Here is a 19,954-nt window from a genome sequence, read left to right as displayed (position 1 = left end):
ACAGACATAAGGCATTTTTGTTATTCCCAGCATCTCGAGATTTGTATGACCCATTCATTTCTCCTTCCTTGTCCTTTTCTATCCCTTTCCTATTTTTTACCAGCTTTGTATTTTTTACTCTATGCTTCTATTTTCCTTTCTCTCATTTTATTTTTTCTGTCCCACTCTTCTTTTACTTCTTCTTGGCTTTTTCACCTATTTATCTTTTCTGCCATTTTTGCTTCCCTTTCATTCTATCTTACACAAAGATGAAGTTTGAAAGGCAGCCTAGTATAATGGAAAGACCACTGGAATTGGAGTCAGGAAGACCTGGGCTACCAATGACTTACTGCTACTAATAATAATAATAGTTAACATTTAGATAGCACTTGGAGATTTACAAAGTTCTTTACATATATTATCTCTGATTCTTAATACAACTCTGTTAGATAGGTGCATTATAGTCACCATTTTACAGATGAGGAAAGCGAGTCTCAGAGAAGTTAGGTGGCCTGCCCCACCGCACATAGCTAATAAATGTCTAAGGCAGAACACGATGATATAATGTATCTAAAGTGTTTTCAAAACTTAAAATTTTTATAAATGCTACCTCTTATTCATATAAAGAGGGGAGGGAGTTTGGCCAATGGGCCCCTAGTCCTAAAATCATGTGCAGTATTGTTTTGACTTCTACAATCAGATGGTTTGCAGCAGGCAGAGAATAATGTGTGTGCTGTAAAGCTTTGTCCCCCATTGGCTAGTACCTCTCCTACATTAAAGTTAGCACCATGCCAGCCACATAAAAAGCATTTAATCAATACTTCTTGATCAATTGATTAAAATAATTTTCCTCAAATACCATTTTTAACATATCTTTCCCATGCTCAAGATTTTATAATGGCTCCCAGTTATTTCAAGCATCAGATATAAGCTCCTTTGTTTGAATTTCAACTTGCCATCATTACTCCACACATGCTTTTCTCACACACTTCTCCTAAACACTAGTGCATGCACACACACACACACACACACACACATACACCTGACTGTATCAATACTACAATTTTACCAGACTTCACTCAGACTAAATAAATCTGCTCTCTATTGCCCCTAAAGACTAATTCCTATTTCTATGCCTCTGCACACGTCATTTCCCATCTCCGGTGAAGAAGAAGAAGAAGAAGAAGAAGAAGAAGAAGAAGAAGAAGAAGAAGAAGAAGAAGAAGAAGAAGAAGAAGAAGAAGAGAAGAAGAAGAAGAAGAAGAAGAAGAAGAAGAAGAAGAGAAGGAGGAGGAGGAGGAGGAGAGGAGGAGGAGGAGGAGATGGGGAGGAGATGGGAGGAGATGGGGAGGAGATGGGGAGGAGATGGGGAGGAGATGGGGAGGAGGAGGAGGAGGGAGGAAGGAAGAAAGAAAGAAAGAAGGAAAGAAGGATTCAAAACTCCTGGAAGGAACCTCTGAAGTCCTTCATTCCAACCCATGCTGGAACAAGAATGCCTTTAGCAACACTGTCAACGAGTGGTACTGGGATAAGACACCTGCTCTCTCTGGAGGCAGCTTACTCTATCTTTGAACAGCTTTAATTATTTACAGGTTTTTGTTTATACTGCTTTTCTCCTGCAGAAAACCTTCTACAAGCAAACCCTACACTGATTAGGTGGTTCAGTGGAAAGTGTGAGAACTAGACCAAGAATCAAACCATCTAACCTCAAATTCCACTTTTACTGTTTCCCATTTTGACCTTGGGAAACTCTCTTAACCTCTCCCGGCCTCAGTTTCTGTGCCTGTAAAATCTGGGGGTTGACTTAGATTAAGTGTTTATTTTTGTGTCATGGACTTCTGTGGTAACCTGGTGAATCCTATGGATCCTCTCTCCCAATAATGTCTTAAATGCATAAAATAAAATATGTAGGATTACAAAGGAAACCATTTGTAATCAAACACAGCTATCAAAATATTTTTAAAACAAGTTCATGGACTCCAGGTCAAGAACCCTTGACTGGGTAATCTTTGAGGTTCCTTCTAGCTCTAAATTCTACATTTAAAATAAATTTGGGCTCCTGTTGCCACTTTAACACTTGCTAGTTCTATGATCTCAGAAATCTTGATAAGGGAGAAAGAGGCCTGAATTTGAGGGGCAGCATGATGTAGCATACGTAACACTGGACTTGGACTCTGGAAAACTAGAGTTGAATCCTCCTTCAGACACTTTCCCCGGGTGAAGAATAGGGATAATAATAGCACCGTGCTCACAAAGTTGTTATGAGTATCAAATTAAATGTGATGTATAAAGCACCTTGTAAACCTTAAAGCATTACCTCTTATTATTATTTGGAGGTAGAGGGGTTGGGTTCAAATCCCAGCTCTGCTTTAATACCTGCGTAACCTTTCCATAAGTCACTTGACCACTCAGGGCTTCACTTTTTTCATCTGTAAAATGAGGGGGATCACCTAGATGACCTCTAAGGTCCTTTTCAGTTCTAAAATCTATGATTCTAAATCACATAATCTGAGTTTCCAGTTTCTCACATGTCAAATTAGCATAATAACAAATGAGTTAACATAGTTAAAACCCTCTATAATTGTTATTATCTATGCAAATGTGACTTATTAGCATTAATAGCTAAAGACTGCTGTTCCACCCTTTCTGTTATACTTATATTCTCTACTTGCACTATTTTCATTTACATTCATTTTATATTTTTGTTTTAAAAAGTCTTAATTTTTTGTTGTTGTTGTTCTTGGCTCCCTACCTGGAGTGCAGCTTCCAGAAGCCTGTGCCTTCTTCTTGTTTGGATCTCCCCACAGTTATCAGTATATGAGTCAAGAATAAGATGGGGCAGATGAGACTATACTCCAAGCACAAATATCTCCAAATGTTAATTCCCTTTTCTATTATAGTAGCAGAGTACTTGCTATCAAAATAGCTGCTTCTTTACCTTCCCCAACCAGGATTCCTTCCCCAGAGTCTGTGTCTCCTTCACCTCTTTCCCAAATACCACCTACCCACTAGAACTCATTGTCTGACACATCACTTGATTTGGGATCAACAGTATGAAGCCTGGATATCTGGGATCAGCATAGGGTTAATTGGGAAAGCAGTGGACACTGGTAGCTGCCACCTCTTTTATTCTCCCCTAGAAATTCAGTCCTAGCTCTGTCCCTATTTTCTTTTACCTTCCTTTTCCTCTGTCCATTAATATCTCTGTTCCTTTTGGACACTTCCACCTTTCTTCTCCCCAACAATACACACACACACACACACACACACACACACACACACACACACACAATTTGCCTCGGAGTCCAGAATTTCTAGTTATGACTACCTAATTATGGTTCCCTTTTTCTGTCTCTTCTGTTTTGACCCCTTTCCAGCCATCCTTTTCCATGCTCTTCTCTCTCCTTTTATCCTGACTATCTAATCTTCAATTCAGAAACATAAATTCACTTCAATTCAATTCATTAAGCATGAACTAAGTGCCTTCTAAAGACAAAACAAGCTACTCATTGTCCTCATGCAGCTTGCAGTCTCCTGAGGGAAACATATTCATTGATAAGTAAATGCAAAATATATACAATATAAATATCAAATAATTTCAGAGGAAGAACTAAGAATTAAGGGATAAGGACTCATAGGAAGGGGCTCTTGGATCAAACTGTGAATGAGGTTAGGGATTCTAAGAGGCAGAGGCGAGGAGGGAGAAAATTCCAGAAACACAGAACAATGTTGCAAAATAGTGTTACTTTGCCCATACATTGTAACTTATTACTTGTTGCCCCATAGTTAGTTGTGATTTCCTTTCTGGTTACTTCTTATATTTCCATTTTCTTAGTTCTATATTTGCTTGCTCCTTTTTTAAAAAATTTCACAATGTTAGTCTACTCTTCCCTCCTCCTTCTCATCACTCCCACCCCTCTCACTTCCTCAAAGGGAAGCTCAGGCTAAAAATGGTTGCATTTCATTGCACACTATAACCACACTTGAAGGCAGGAGACCAGCCTGGTACTTGGCCATTTTCCAGAGCTCTGGAGCCAAGAGTAGGAGAGGGAGCAAAGCTCTGAAGCTCCTCCTTGTGGTCATAACACAACACAAATACTATTGATGTTACTAGAGGCTTAGACCTTTGGGGTGGTATTCCAGCGAATCTGTGACCTCACTGGTATGGGCATTCCCTCTAACTATGCAGATTGCCACCCATCCATCATGAGTAACTGTCTTCCATTTCCTCTCCATAAACTAGCCACAAGTATCCAATCAATCAGCAGTGGGCCATTGTGTTATGCTTCCTAAATAAGGCCTCTTCTTGTACTAGCCCATACATCTCCTCTTCTCCCTTAATCACTATGGCCAAATACGTGCCACCTTATGGACTCTCTGTAATTGGGGACCTGTGTACTTACTACTTATGTGACCTTAGTCAAGGTACTACCTCCTTCAGTTTCCCCAACTGTAAAATGGGGATGATAATAATAGCACCTACCTCCCAGGGTTACCGTGAGGATCAAATGAGACAGTATTTGTAAAGTCCCTGACACATAGTAGATGCCTAAGAATAATGCCTCAGTTTCTATATCTGTAAAATGGTGGAGGGTAGTCATCAAGTGGGAAATGGTTGAACATATTAAAGTATATAAATATAATAGAATAATATTGCACCATGAGAAAAGACAAAAGGAACATTTTAAGTGAAACCTGGAAAGATTTGTATGGACTAAAATAAAGTGAGCAGAAATATACACATACCTATTACCTATTATATATCTATATAAAAAAGTTGTTAAAAACAAAAAAAAACCTTAAGAACTCTAATCAACCTAATGACTAATCATGATTTCAGAAGACCTATGATAAAACATGCTACTCACCTGACAGAGAGGTGGTGGATACAGGGTACAAAATAAGATCTCTTTTGGACCTGGTCAATGCAGGAATTTGTTTTGTTTTACTACATATATTGTATTTGTTACAAGAGTTTTTGTTTTTCTTTCTTTTTTTAATGGAGGGAGGAAGTAGGAGAGATTGATTTTCATTTGATTAAAAATTTTTAATTTATGAAAAAAAATTGAAAATGGAGAGGTTGGACTAGATGACCTCAAAGGTCCTTTCCAGCATGAAGCCTATGATTATTTCTAGTTCTCATTGTTGTCGTTCAGTCATTTCAGTCATGTCTGACTTTTCATGACCCCATTTGGGGTTTTCTTGACAAAGATACTAGAGTACTTTGCCATTTCCTTCTTCAGCTCATTTTACAGATGAGGACACTGAGGCAAATAGGGTTAACTGACTTGTCTAAGATCACACAGTTAATAAGTATCTGAGGCCAGATTTGAACTCAGGAAGATGAGTCTTCCTGACTTCAGGCCTGGCACTCTATCTATCCACCATGACACTTAGCTGCCCTTTGGAGAGCAATATGACAATAAGATTCTATGGTTCTATAATCCTGGAGGGACAGTGTGGTACAATGGAAAAAGAACTGGGTTTGAAGCCAAAGGACCTGGATTTGAATCCCTTCTCTGTCATTTATTACCTATGTGACCTTAGACACATTACTTCCCTTTTCTGTGCCTCAGTTTCCTCATCTATAAAACATGAGGGTTCAAGTAAATATCCTCTAAGGTCTTTTCCATTACTAAATGTATAATCCTATGTTCCTGCATATGTGATGACCATACATGCCAAATTTACTAGACAACACATATCTTCAATCATTGCCTACATAGGTATTGTAAAAACACTATGGAAAGCCTAATATTTCAGCATACAGTAACTGAATGAATCAAGGTCCTTTGAGGGCAGTAACTGTTAGTTTTTGGTCTTGTTTCTCAGGCCAGTTCAGTACCTAGCACACAGTAAGCCCTTAATAAACGTTCACCAAGTCAACAAGCATTTATTAAGCACTTCCTATATGTTAGGTACTGTGCTTAGTGCTAGGAATAAAGAAAAAAAGACAAAACCCAGTTTTAAGTTATAAGAATTATAAAGAAAAACATGAGCCACAAAAGATAGTGAATGACAGAATAAACATTCCAATTATTTTCACAAATGAGCTAATGTTTCCCCTTTCATCATGGATCTACTAGTGCCTCTCACCTTCTCTTTTTATATGAATCTGAAGCCTGTAAGCTGCAAGCAGCTTCAAAGACCAACAGCAAAGCTCTCTGAGTTTTCCTCATGGTGGAGACAATCCTGTGTTCTGGTCTTCTTCCTCTTTTGTTATGTCATCAGTTGGCCACTAGGTGGCGCAGTGGATAGAGGGCAGCTCCTGGAGTCAGAAAGAAATGAGTTCAAATGCAGCCTCAAGCACTTCCTAGCTAAGTGATCTGGGCAAGTCACTCTGTCTCTTTAGTCTCCTCAATTGTAAAGTGGGGATAATAATAATAACAACAACACCTACCTCCCAAAATTGTTGTGAGGATCAAATAAGGTAATATTTGTAAAGCTCTTAGCACATAGTAGGTGCTTAATAAGTGCTTAATAATAATAACCTCAAAAGGTTGTTGTGAAGATCAAATGAAATGAAAATATGCACATAAAGTCCTGTGCAATTTTTAAAACAAGATATAAGTCAATTAGCTATTATCTTCCTTGAATATTACCTTCTTTCACCTCAGTTTCTTCATCTCTTAATGGGGATAATAATACTAGTCCTACCTACTTCACAGGATTATTATGAAGTTTGAGGTAACATATATGAAACTTCTTTGATAACTGTCAATCACTATGTATATATGTAAACATTTCTTATTTAAGAAAAATAAGACAGCCAATTTTTTCTAGGTTTTCTTTTTCCAAAACCTGGTGGTGAGTCAGAGCAAGTCAAATATATCACTCAGGGGAATAAAAGGCTAATAATAATAATAAACTCACATTTCTATAGCATTTAACTCTGTGAAATAGATTCTATTATTATCTTCAATATACAGAAGAGGAAATTGGGTTCAGAGAAATTAAGTGACTTGTCCAGGGTCATACAGCTTGTAAATGCCTAGACACATTTGAACCCAAGTCTTCCTGACTTTGAGTCTAGCACTTTATGTATCAGAGTGGTAAAACTCCTTCTGGGAATTTCTCTCGCTCCTCCCTTTGCTCCCTCCTTTCTCCCAGTAGCTCATTCTTCCTCAGCATCTCTTCTCTGACTCTACTATCAGTTATTTGCCAAAATCTAACCAACTCCCTCATGTTAGACAAAGAGTTAATAACAATGTCTTCTTTAAAGAAACTGATAGTAGCCTTTTTCTCCCTGCTAAAAATGCAGGCTTTTTTTTTTTTAGAAATATATAGATATCAGATAATCTTCAGCACAAACAAAAGCTGGGAAGAATTCAGAAAGTTGTGTAATGTGGTGCTTTGCAAAGAGCATTAGGTGTGAAGTCAGAAAACCTGAATGTGAATTATAGTTCCCATGCTTATGGGGGCAAGGCAAGTAACTTCTCTGAGCCTCAGTTTCTTCATTTGCAAAATAAGGGGATTGGATCAGATGATGAACGAATGAACAAGGGCTTATTAAGTACTCGCCATATGCCAAGGACTACACTAGATGCTAGGGTCATAAATAAAAAAGTGAGACAGTCCCTGCCTTCAACAAGCTTAACATTCTAATAGGATAATGTAATGTATATAGGGATACCAGAAAAGGGAATTTCGGTCTGGAGATAAGTGGAGCCTAGACAGGATTTGAACCCAGGTCTCCCTGACTTTGAGTCTAACACTCTATCTACTAGAGTAATACAACTCTTTCTGTGAATTCCTCTGCATTCTCTTGCCCCTTTGCTCCCTGCCCTTTCTCTCATTGGCTGTTGGTGGTCACACCCTTTCCAGTAGCCATGGTAACTATTTGATTTGATTACTCTTTCCAGAGGAAAAACCAGAGGTGCAAAGCAAGAAGGGTTGTAGCATTGCTAAAGTCAAGGTACCCAAGATTGGTAGGCTTTGGTGTGCTGACATATGGCTAGCTGGAACGTGGGATATGGTTGTGATAGCGGGTTAGGTGAATTTGAACAACCACTAGTGATCTCTAAGGGCCCTTCCAGCTCTGAACTCTATTACCCTACTAACTATATGACCTAGTTGTTGTTGTTGTTATTGAGTTGGGGGGGGCGGGTCTTCTTGGCAAAGATGCTGGAGTGGTTTGCCATTTCCTTCTCCAACTCATTTTTAGGAAACTGAGACAAACAGAGTTAAGAGACTCGCTCAGGATCATACAGGTAGTAAGTGTCGAGGCCAGATTTGAACTCAAGAAAATGAGTCTTCCTGACTCCAGGCCCAGCTCTCCATCCACTGTGCCACCTAACTGCCCCAATGAACTTAGGGCATTACTTAACCTCTCCTAGCCTCAGTTTCTTTATCTGAAAATAAGGACTGCTTAAAATGTGCCCTGCTCACTTCACAGTCTTGTGAGGATCAAATGATATCATATATGTAAAGAGTTTTGCAAATGTTAAGCTCTGATCATTATTATTATTATTCCACCCACCAGGCTCAGAATCAGACTTTATTCTTGATAATGAGTTTGACCCAGCCTTTCCTTTGTGCTAAATATCTTAAACCATTCTACTTTCACTGTCGTTCTTTTGAAACCATTTTCTCCACAGGCTAATATGCTTCTATCAGAAAGACAAAGAGGAGGATTGATCCCTTCAAGTACTTGAAAGGTTGTCAGGTGGAGGAAATATTCAAATTGTTCTTATTAGCCGTGGAGAATTTAACCAAGATCAATGGCTAAAAGTTGTGGAAAGAAAGATTTAGGCTTGATATAATAATAGCTAACATTTATATAGGGCTTTACAACTATTATTAGAGCCTCGCTACAACCCTGATAAGTAGGTGCTATTATTGTTTCCATTTTATAGATGAGACAACTGAGGAGATGGTCAAGTGACTTGCCCAGAGTCACATAAATAGTAAGTGTTTGAGATCATATTTGAACTCAGGTTTTCCTGACTCCAGGCCCAGAGCTCTATCCACTGCACCACTCTACCACCTAGCTACCTCTAATATAAGGAAAATCTTCTTACTAATTAGAAATATCCAAAAGTGAAATGAGCTGCCTCAGTAGTAATGGACACCCCACCACCACCACACTGCCACCAGAGATTAAGTACAATGAAAAGTGTGCTGGATTTGGAATCACAGGACCTGGTTTCAGATAATGACCCTGGACAAGTCATTTTTACCTCCCTAAGCCTGATTTTCCTCATCTGAAAAATGAAGAGGTTGGATTAGATGACCTTTGAGGTCCTTTTTAGCTCTAAATCTTCAATAAAAGACTAGATGATCCCTTGTCTGCCATGTTATGGAAATGATTCCATATAGAGCTTGGACTCAGTGGGACCTAGAAATTCTCTAATTATATGTCTATTAGGTTCAAGCAAATAAAATTCAACTGATGTTTTTTAAGCTTGTGCCACAGACCCTAGAGATACAAAAGTGAAAAATAAAAAAACTGGTGCTTGCCTTAATCAGGGGAACCTGATTCAAGATAGAGTGCCTAAAATAGACTGGGTTTGGTGTTTTTAATGACAGTACATGCTCCTGATTCTTGTTCCACCCTTACGATCACTCTTCAGTCTTCTTTGCTGATTGAAGCTATATCCCGTACTATGTGCAGGTATACCCTGAACTCTATCTCAGCCCTCATTTCTCTATGAAAATTAATAGGTCTGACAGTGTCACTCCCCTACATGAGTTCTCTTGGCTTCCTATTCAATCAAATGATCAATCAACAAGCATTTATTAAGTGTCTACTATGTGCCAGGCAGGCAGCTAGGTGGTGCAATGTATAGAGAGCCAGGCATGGAGTCCAGAAGACTCATCTTTCTGAATTCAAATCTGGCCTCAGACACTTACTAACTGTGTGGCCCTAGGCAAGTCACTTAACACTGTTTGCCTCAGTTCTCTCATCTGTAAAATGAACTGGAGAAGGAAATGGCAAACCACTTTGCCAAGGAAACCCTAAAAGGGGTCACAAAGAGTCAGACATGACTGAAAATAACTAAATATCAAAATGTGCCAGGCACTGTGCCAAGCACTGGGGGGTACAAAGGCAAAAAATGAAATAATTGCTGTTCTCAAAGAGATTATATTCTGTGGAGGAAGGCAAAATATGTGTATAAATGAGTGCAGAATAAATACAGAATAAATAGGAGTATGGTAAATACAAGACAGTGAGGGACAACACCAGCATTTGGTGGCATCAAGAAAGGCTTCCCGTAAAAGGGGGTGCTTTAGGTGCATCTTGAAAGAAGTGAGGGATTTTGTGAGGCAGAAGTGAAGAGGGTGTACATAGTGGAGGAAATCTACTGGAGTTTATTGAGTAGGGATGTAAAATGGCCATATCTATACTTAAGGAAAAATCATGTTGGCATCTGTGTGAAGGACAAGGGAGAGGGGAGTAACTTGAGATAACGAGACTAATCAGAAGTTCATCGTAGGGGCAGCTAGGTGGCACAGTGGATAGAGAACCAGCCCTAGAGTCAGGAGGAACTGAGTTCAAATCCGGCCTCAGACACATAACACTTACTAGCTGTGTGACTGTGGGCAAGTCACTTAACCCAATTGCCTAGCCAAAACAAACAAACAAACAAAAAGTTCATTGTAATAGTGGAGGCTAGAAGCAACGAAGGTCTGTACTAAGATGGTGGCTGTATGAGTAGAGAAAGGTATCAGACTCAAGAGATAATATAAAAACAGAAATGACAAGATTTAGCAACTAATTAAAGATATAGAGTGAGGGAGAGGGAGGAGTCAAGAATAACATCAAGATTGCAAACCTAGGGGAATGGCGGTACCCTTGACAGAAATAGAAAAATTCAGAAGAGGGATGGGCTGGGGAGAAAGACAATGTGTTCTGTTTCTGATATGTTGAATTTGACATGTCCTTGAGACACCTACTTTGAAATGTCCCATAATAAGTTGGTGATGTGGGCCTGGAGCTCAAGAGATTAATAGATGGACATAGATTTGTGAGCCATCTGCGAAGAAGTGATAATTAAGTCCATGCCTCCAAGAACAGAAACAAATGCTCTGTTTGGCATTTGAAGCCTTTCACAACTAACTCCAGCCTGCACCTTTCCAAACTCATTACACATTAGTCCCCTTCAAACAATCTATGTTCCAGCCAAGCTGGCCCATTTGTTCTTCCTTGAGCATCGTACTTCACCTCTCTCCTGTCTCATCCCCTACCTCCCCATTACCTCTCAGAATCCTTAATTTCCTTCAGAGTTTGTTTCAAGCACTAGCCAGAGCTCAGGTGGCACAGCAGAGTTGAGTTCAAATCCAGCCTCTGACACTTTACTGGCTTTGTGATTTTAGGCAAGCCCCTTAACCTCTGTTTGCCTCAGTTTCCTCAATTATAAAATGGGGGTAATAGCACCTGCCCCACAGGTTATGAGGATGAAATGAGATGATGTTTGTAAAGTGCTTAGCACAGTGCCTGGCACACAGTAGGAGCTATATAAATGCTTATTCCCTCCCCTTGCTTCAGCCTCTCTATCCTGAATACAATGTATCTCAAGCACCTCCCCTTGCTTCAGCCTCTCTATCCTGAATACAATGTATCTCAAGCACCTGGCATAGTGCCAAAATAGGTATTTTTAAAATGCTTATTGAATTCAATTATCATTTCTATGCAGACAATTCCCAATCTATGTATTTGGCCCTCCTCTGCCCCCTCATTTCTGATCTAGGATCACCAGCATTTGTTTCATCTCCTAGTCCATGCCTTTGTGTAGGCTGTCATTCTATACTGGGGTGTTCTGTCCTGCTCTTGGAATCCAAAGTTCTTTTTAGGACTTAACTCAAAGGACATCCCCTGCACCAGAGTTTTCCTGATACTCCCAGTTATCATTCTTCTCCCCACCCCTGGGCCAACCCTAAATTACTTTGTATTTACTTCATATATAATTTTTAACTTACTTATCTGTGTATCTATTATTTCTCCCAGGGCATTGCACACTCCCTTTGAGGGCAGGGACTGTTATGTTCTTATCTTTGGATACCCGGCACCTGGCACATAGTAGGCATCTAATAACAACCAGACACCCAAAAACAACCCTTTACAATCTTCAATTACCCCCTCTTTAAATGTCTCAGCTCTAGCAGAGTCCCTATGACACAATTACTAACAATGACATAATTACTAACCACAATAGTTCACACTTTCTAACCAAAAGGTTTTAATTTACTTTAATTCATTTAGAGCTGAAAGGGACTTCAGAAGTCATCTAGTCCAACCGCCTCATTTTATAGATATGATGTGGGAGCTCAGAGAGTAGAGGTGACTTGTCCAAGATCACACACAAGATTCCAACCTACTTCTGACTCCCAACATTGTTCTTCCCTTGTTCCTTCTTCCACCTCTTTAAAAGCATATCTCTCAATTTAAAAGGAAAATCAGTGAGGAAATCAATCAATTAATAAACATTTATTAAAAGCCTACTATTGGCATCGGCAGCTAAGTGCCTGTAGTCAGGAAGATCTGAGTTCAAATTTGGTGTCAGACACTAGCTATGAGACAGTAGGCAAGTGGCTTAATCTAGTTGGCCTCAGTTTCCTCATCTGTAAAATGCCATTTCCTTCTGGAGAAGGAAATGGTAAACCATTCCAATATCCTTGCCAAGAAAACCCAAATGAGGTCACAAAGGATTGAACACAGCTGAAGCAGCTGAACAACAAGAATGTGCCAGGCACTGTACTAAGGGCCAAGGATACAAAAAAGGCAAAAAAAAGTCCCTGCCTGCAAGGAGCTCACAGTCTAATGGGGGAGATAACATGCAAACAAATCTATATGAAGCAAGCTGTATACAGGACAAATAGGAAATAATTAACAGAGGGAAGGTACTGGAATTAAGAGGGGTTAGGGAAGACTTCCTACAGAAGGTGGGGTTTTAGTTGAGATGTAAAGGAAGCCAGGGAGTGGAGGAAATGGTTTGGTTTTGTGGAAATGGGTTTCTTAGTGGCTCCTCTGGTAAGCATCCATTCTTTAAAATGAAGGGTATCATTGTTAACAGAGAAGAGTTCATGACAAGGCAAGGCAAACTGGCCAGTGACAATACTCTTGTTTGTTCAGCTGCTTTCCTGCCTCTTCCAGTTTAGCCTAGATTCAATTGTCCATTTTCAGAGCCCGTTACACAATTCCATCTTGGCTCCAGCTGTTGATTTGTGATATGGCTTAAAACCATCTTTATGAGGTGAGCAGACAGAGAGGCAATTAAACTATTTATCACAAAGCACTGCCATGTGGCTTATGTTTAAAGCTGGGGCTCCCCCAAACCTCTTCATTGTTTCTGATCTCATGAAACAGGAGCTTGAAAGAGGACTGATTCTATCTTCCAGAAGGAAGGGAACAGAGCAAAAAGTGATTTTCTATAGTCATGGGGCAAGAGTTGTCGCCCTCTGGTATTAATTTACCCAGAGTCTTTCTTTGATAATAAAAGCTTATATTTACATGCATAGCAATTCATGGTTATAAATTGCTTTCATATATGTTGCTAGATCCATGAGTATGGCCATGGCTAATTCTCTCATTTAGAGCTATAACCAGAGAGGGGCAATCTGAGCTTTGTCCCAGCATGTCAAGTTTAGCCAATATATTAAGCGTATTTTGGCACACTTTCCTGGAAGTCCCATCACAATGATGCCCCTCTTCCTCACCACCACTGTCCCCCAACACTACCCCAGTCTTTCTACCTCCCAACCCCTTTTCTCATAAGTCATCTGTTGTGGTCAAAGAAGCTCAGACAGAATTCTAGGGAAGACAATCTCCTTGCCTAACCCCCTTCCTAATACAACTGCACTTAACCAGGCCAGATGGTAGCTCTGCTCTCATTTGAATCTCTCACAGCCCTGTGAGTTAGGTAGGACATTACCATTCCCATTTTGGAGATGAGGAAGTCGAAGCAACTTGCCCAAAGTCACAAAATGGATAAAGGTGAGGTTCTGTCTCCAGTCTTCTGCTTCCTCTCCATACTTTTTTCCTGTTCTAATCTCTTGGACAGCCGTACTACAAAGAAGATGGTAGAACAGAAGCTACTTTTAGCTGGGATTCCACTGAGCAAAAGTTGGTATTTAAAACAGGAAAAGAGCAAGAACTTGGTGCAGTCAAAGGAGGGGGGTGTACATTTAATCAGTTCCCACTAATCATTTAATTATCAAATATCTCAAAGCAGAAATTGTGAGAGGGGATGAGACACACACATACTCACAAATGTTGAACATCCTAAGATCATAATTCAATTGACTTGTAGGGAAAATTACTATATAGGCTTATTTAAAACTTAAGTCTGCTCTATGGACTCATAAATCTACACGCGCTTGCCTGTGTATGCATACACACACACACACACACACACACACACACACACAAACACCACAACCATTTGGCCAAAAATCCTCTTTCTCTTTTTATAGGGTAATGTAAAAGTCCTAAAACAGTGACAGCCTCCTCCAGAAGACTTTGTTATGCATTTTAAATTACCCTTTTTATTTTCCCTTAGGGACCCTAGCCCACAATCTATTTGAGTGATGAGAAAGGCCAAACTGGAAAGGAAAAGATGCATTCATGAATGTTTTCTCCTCCCTTTGGAGGAGGTCAAGCTCCTTTTTTTATTTCTTCCTGTTTAAAGGGCAGTCAGGTGGCTGCAAAGATTCAGAGGAGCTTTTGGGGGGGTAGATTGGAAGTTTGGAAATGGAAAGGATTCTTGAGATCATTTCAGCAACTTCCTTTTTTTTTTTTAACAGCTAAGGAAACTGAGGCTTAGGGAGGGGAAAAGAAACAGGTGGGGAGTTGTAGAACCAGGATTCAGAAATAGATCTTAGTCAAAGGACCTGAGTTTGAATCCCAGCTCTGCTTCTTAACTAGCTATGTGACCGAGTCACTTCAACTTTTTTGGCCTCAGTTTCTTCCTGTATAAAATTAGCGATGAACTTGATGACCTCTGATGTCCCTTCTAGCTCTAACCTTCTGGTTTGGTTTCAAATCAAAACTTTGCTACTTACTATGAGTATGACCTTGGGCAAGTCACATCATTTCTCTGGGTCTTACAATCAGTTAATGAATCAATAAATATTTATTAAGCTTTGATTATATGCTCAGATTATACTAAGTAATGGGGATACAAACACAAAAATTTAAACTATTCCTGCCTTCAAGGAGCTCATATTCTAATAGGAAAAACAACACATACGGCTATAGAATATTTGCAAAATCAATACAAGGTTATTTCAGCGGAAGAATACTAGTAGCTGACAGTCACAGGAAAGACTGTGGCACTCGAGTTGGCCTTTGAAGGAAACTGGGGGTCCTGAGGGGTGGTGGTGGAGAGCAGCCTATTCAAAGGCACAGAGATGGGGGATGGAATGCCAAGAGCTAGAGATTATTTTTACCAGACCTTACACTGCAAGAAGGGGGGTAATATGTAATCAGCCTGGAAATGTTGGAGCCATGTTGTGAAGGGTTTTAAATCACAAACAGAGGTATTTGATTTTGATCCTAATGGTAATAAGTAGTCAGTGGAGGTTATGGACTAGAAGAGTGACATGTCACACCTATGTTTTACAATATAATTTTAACACTTGGATGGAGGAACAATTAGAGAGGGGAGGTACTTGAGAACTAATTAGGGGGCTGTGGCAATAATCCAGGCAAAGGTGATGATGGTGGGAGCTAGGGCAGTAGTAATCGCTAGCATTTATATAGTGCTTTAAAATTTACAAAGCACTTTTTATTTATTATTTCATTTTGTTCCTCACGACAACTGCATGGGGTAGATTCTATAACAATCCCCATTTTATACATGACATAGCTGCTGTCAGGAGAGAGGTTAAATGATTTGCCCATAGTCACACAAATGATAAGTGTCTGTGGTAAGGACAGCTAGGTGACACAGTGAATTGAGAACAGGCCTGGAGTCAGTTGAGTTTGGTGAGTTCAAATCTGACCTCAGACACTTACTAGCTGGGTGACCCTGGGCAAGTCACTTAACCCTGTTTGCCTCAGTTTCCTCATCTATAAAATGAGCTGGAGAAGGAAATGGCAAACCACTCCAGTGTCTTTGCCAAGAAAACCCTAAAAGGGGTCAGAAGAATCAGACACAACCGAATGACAACAAGTTTGGATTTGAACTCAGGTCCTCCTGATTCCATGTGGCTGTTCTACCTACTGTGTCAACTAGCTGCCTAGGGGAGGTGGAATGTGAGAATATCATGGAGGTAGAATGGACCAGACTTGGTAATTGATTGGCTATGAGGAGTGAGGGAGAGTGAGAAATTTAAAATGACTCCAAAGCTGTGAACCTGGACTGATGGACCAATAAGGATGGTATTGCTCTCAACAGAAATAGGGTAGTATGTTTGAGGGGTGGATTTTGGGAGAAAGATAATGAATTTTTGGATATGCTAAGTTGGAAGTGCCTATGGGTCATCCAGTAGTTTTGAACAAAATAATGTCTGATATCTCTCTCTGCTCTAAACTTCTGATCCTAATCTAAAATCTAGGATTTACTCAATGCAAAGCAAAATCTCATGATATGCCCTGCTATGAGAAGATACTTAGCCCAGTCTCTTATATCTCTAGTATCTATATCTAAAGCTAGAGCAAGAGTTAAAGTCTTGGATAATTTGAAATGAGGTTCAGAATAATAGCCCCAGACACTGCAAATTCTTCACAGGTCAAAAAAAAGATTAAAGATTGAATAAGGCTCATTATGCTGTACTTGTCTAAAAAGAACATGAGGTTTGAGGTTTTTTTCCCCCAAGTAGTTCAATTTGGAAATAGACCTTCATCCTCTTAAATTCACAGAGATGAATAGTGGTAGAATACAATAATTGTATGGAAATTGCCTAGTCATTGTCTTAAGACAACCATAGGATTTGGAGCTATCAGAGAGCAGACTAAGCTTCTGGACCAGGGGTTCTTAAACTGTTTGTGTCATGGTCCTCTCTGGCAGTCTGGTGATTTGTAAAACCCCTTTTCAGAATAATATTTTTAAATGCAGAAAATAAAATACATAGAATTACAAAGGACATTATATTGAAATGCAGTAATCAGAATATTCAAAAATAAGTTCCTATATATCAAATTGCTTGCTGTTTCAGGAAGAATGGAAGGGAGGGTTGGGAAAGAATTTGGAATGCAAAATTCTAAAAAAAATGTTAAAAAATGTTTTCACATGTAATTGGGAAAAAATAAAATGTTATAAAAAACAAAAACAAGTTCCTGGATTCCAGCTTAAGACCTCCTGGTCCAGACTAACCTCTTCATTTTACAGATGACAAGGAAACTGAGACACAGAAATATACAGTTTTTACTTTTGGACCAGACCTATGAACAGCAATTCTAAGAGATTAATATTTCCAGCCCTGGTAATTATCTTATAAACCAGAAAGTTCCAGAGTTCCAGGGGTATCTGCTGGCAATGAAGGTGATTCCTACAACTGTATTCCAATTGTTTAGAAAACAAAATGTTGTTACCAAGAAATCAGTACCTTGTCAATTGCTTGGGTGGTACAGATCTGAGGTAAATGGCCTGAATATCTGTTCAGCAGCCTTAATAAAGTATTTCATGTTTAAAGTGTGTGTTAATGGATCCTCATGAATCTTTGGTTTTAAGGATTTTTTTTGTGTGGTTGAGGAAATAAATAACTGTCCTCCACCTGATTTCTGAACACCTGATATTGAATAATAATAAGGACCCTGTTAATTCCTTTGGGGAGACCCTAAACATGAGCCATACCTCAATTTTATTTAAAAGATTTCCCCTAGGATCTTGGAGTTGGGGCATACTGAACCAGAAATCTGAGAAAAGGTCTGAACCCTTTCTCTTTGGATCAGGCCCCCCCGAATTGAATCCAAGTCTCTTTAAGCCCAAAGTCCCATTCTGGGAAATCTCCTACCCCAATCCTCCTCCACAGGCCAGGGATAACATCTGGACAAGAAGAATGTCACAGGATGAGGAGACTTACATGGTTAAGAGGTGCATCCATCAAAGAAGTAGCCACATCAATGAAATCATGAATTCGTCAAAATTTCCAAGTATAATATTTTAACAGGATCCTTTTAGAAAGGCCATATTAAAAGTTGTTTAATGGACAGTGGTTTTGTTTTTTGGTTACCAAAATACACTGTAAAAATATTTACAACAGCAAGAACTGAAACCAAAAACAGTTTCCTAGGATCATTTGGAGATAGAAGGGACCTTGAAGGTTCTCCACTAACTGATTTACCTTGCTTTGGCCTCTGAGCTACACTCAGAGTAGCTCCAAGTATTCACACCTTATTTCCAGAAGGCTTGAAAAAGAGAGTCAGATGGTAAGAGAAAGGAAGCCACACCAAAATAATCCAAGGAATGTGTTTGTTTGTTTGTTTGTTTGTCTGTTTGTTTTGGGGGGGGGTTGGAGGAGAAGGGAGGAAGGAGGAATCTTAGCTCAACAACTTTGCAATATTCTCCAGAGGTCTGTGCAATTTTTTTTATTTATGCCAAATAAAACCATGAAACAGCAATATCTTTGAGAGATATTTATTATTCAACAAAACCCTCGTTTGCATGGACATTTCCCCAACAAGTAACACTCTTTCCAGGCCCACCAAATCTTCTATGTTGTTCGTGGACTGAGTTCTTGCTCTGGGCACTAGATTCCCCCAGATTCACATTCAGATGCCAGGCATTTGCTGAAATTCTGATTTCCCTGCAAATTGCTGATGGGTACTTAATGCCTTCTGTAAAAATTCAAGTCTCCCCAATATCAAGAATCTTCTAGAGGCCCCTCTCCAAAAGGGTACCCTTGATTAGGGTTTCTTAACCTGAGATTCATAAACTTAGTAGTCCTATGGATTTAATTTTGTGCATTTAAAAACACCCTCCTGATGACTCCATAGGCTAGACCAGACTGCCAAGGATGTTCATGACATAAAAAGTTAAAGAACCCCTCCTCTAGAGGAAGTTAAGAGTACATGATCCCATAAAGGACCTCCCCAATTCTGAGATTCTATGATTCTAAATTAATATTTTAGAGAGTTTTGTAATGTCCATCCCCCTGGAGGAGGTGCTGCTGGTCATCTGGGGCAAGCAAAGTTCATAAGGGCCTCTCTGTTCAGTGCTTTCCATCAGCTTTATTTTTGTCATCCACCTATCTTACCTATAAGTTGTGTGGTTTACAATGCACAGTCATATGACGTATCAGCTCATTTGATCCTTACTGTTCTGTGAGATAGGCAGGGCAGGCAAGCCACACTCATACATGTAATATTATCTCCCCTATAGAATATGTTCCTTTAGGGTAGGATGTCTTTGTATCTCCAATGTCTAGCACCTAGGAAGAGGGATTGGACTTGTGATGTCACTGGTATAGGGAACTCTCCACAAGGAAACATGCTGTACCAATGCAGGTCAGCATATCCTCAGGAAAGAGGGTAAGTGATTTTCCCGAGTCACCCAGCCAACATATGTTAGGCACAAGGCTCGAACCCAGGTCTTTCTGTCTCCAAATCCAGCTTTCTAGTCACAATACCACCCTGCCTCTCATAGTTGTGGCCTAATAAGTGTTTGTTGGTTGAGTGACTCTTCTCTCCATATCTGTTCTCCATCTCCACCTCTTCTTTCCTCCAGGAGGGAACTAAAACCCATGGAGCTTCAGAGATTTGTCCAAGGTCTTACAGCTAATAAAGGGCCAGAGTCAGCACTAACACCTGAGGCTTCTGAGCCTTAGGCCAACATCACTTCTTCTACTACTTCTCCCAGGAAAGTAAATTAGCCAGTATTTCAGTTGAATGACTCATTTCCTTCAAAGTACACTTTCCTCCTATTTACAGAATTCCAGCAGCACTCTCTAAAATTGGAAAGAGGACCTGCCCTAGATAAGGTGCCTGGCACTTCTGTACTTGCCAGTCAGGCATCAAGGGTCATTTCTGGAGATTATGAACATCTGAGCTACAAATCATGACAATGGTGTACGTGTGTGTGTGTGTGTGTGCATG

Source organism: Phascolarctos cinereus, unplaced genomic scaffold, assembly GCF_003287225.1.
Source record: "Phascolarctos cinereus isolate Bilbo 61053 unplaced genomic scaffold, phaCin_HiC Scaffold_2;HRSCAF=192, whole genome shotgun sequence".
Classification (NCBI taxonomy): domain Eukaryota; kingdom Metazoa; phylum Chordata; class Mammalia; order Diprotodontia; family Phascolarctidae; genus Phascolarctos; species Phascolarctos cinereus.
The sequence above is the reverse complement of the archived record's forward strand: the minus strand, read 5'-3'. Positions refer to the sequence as shown.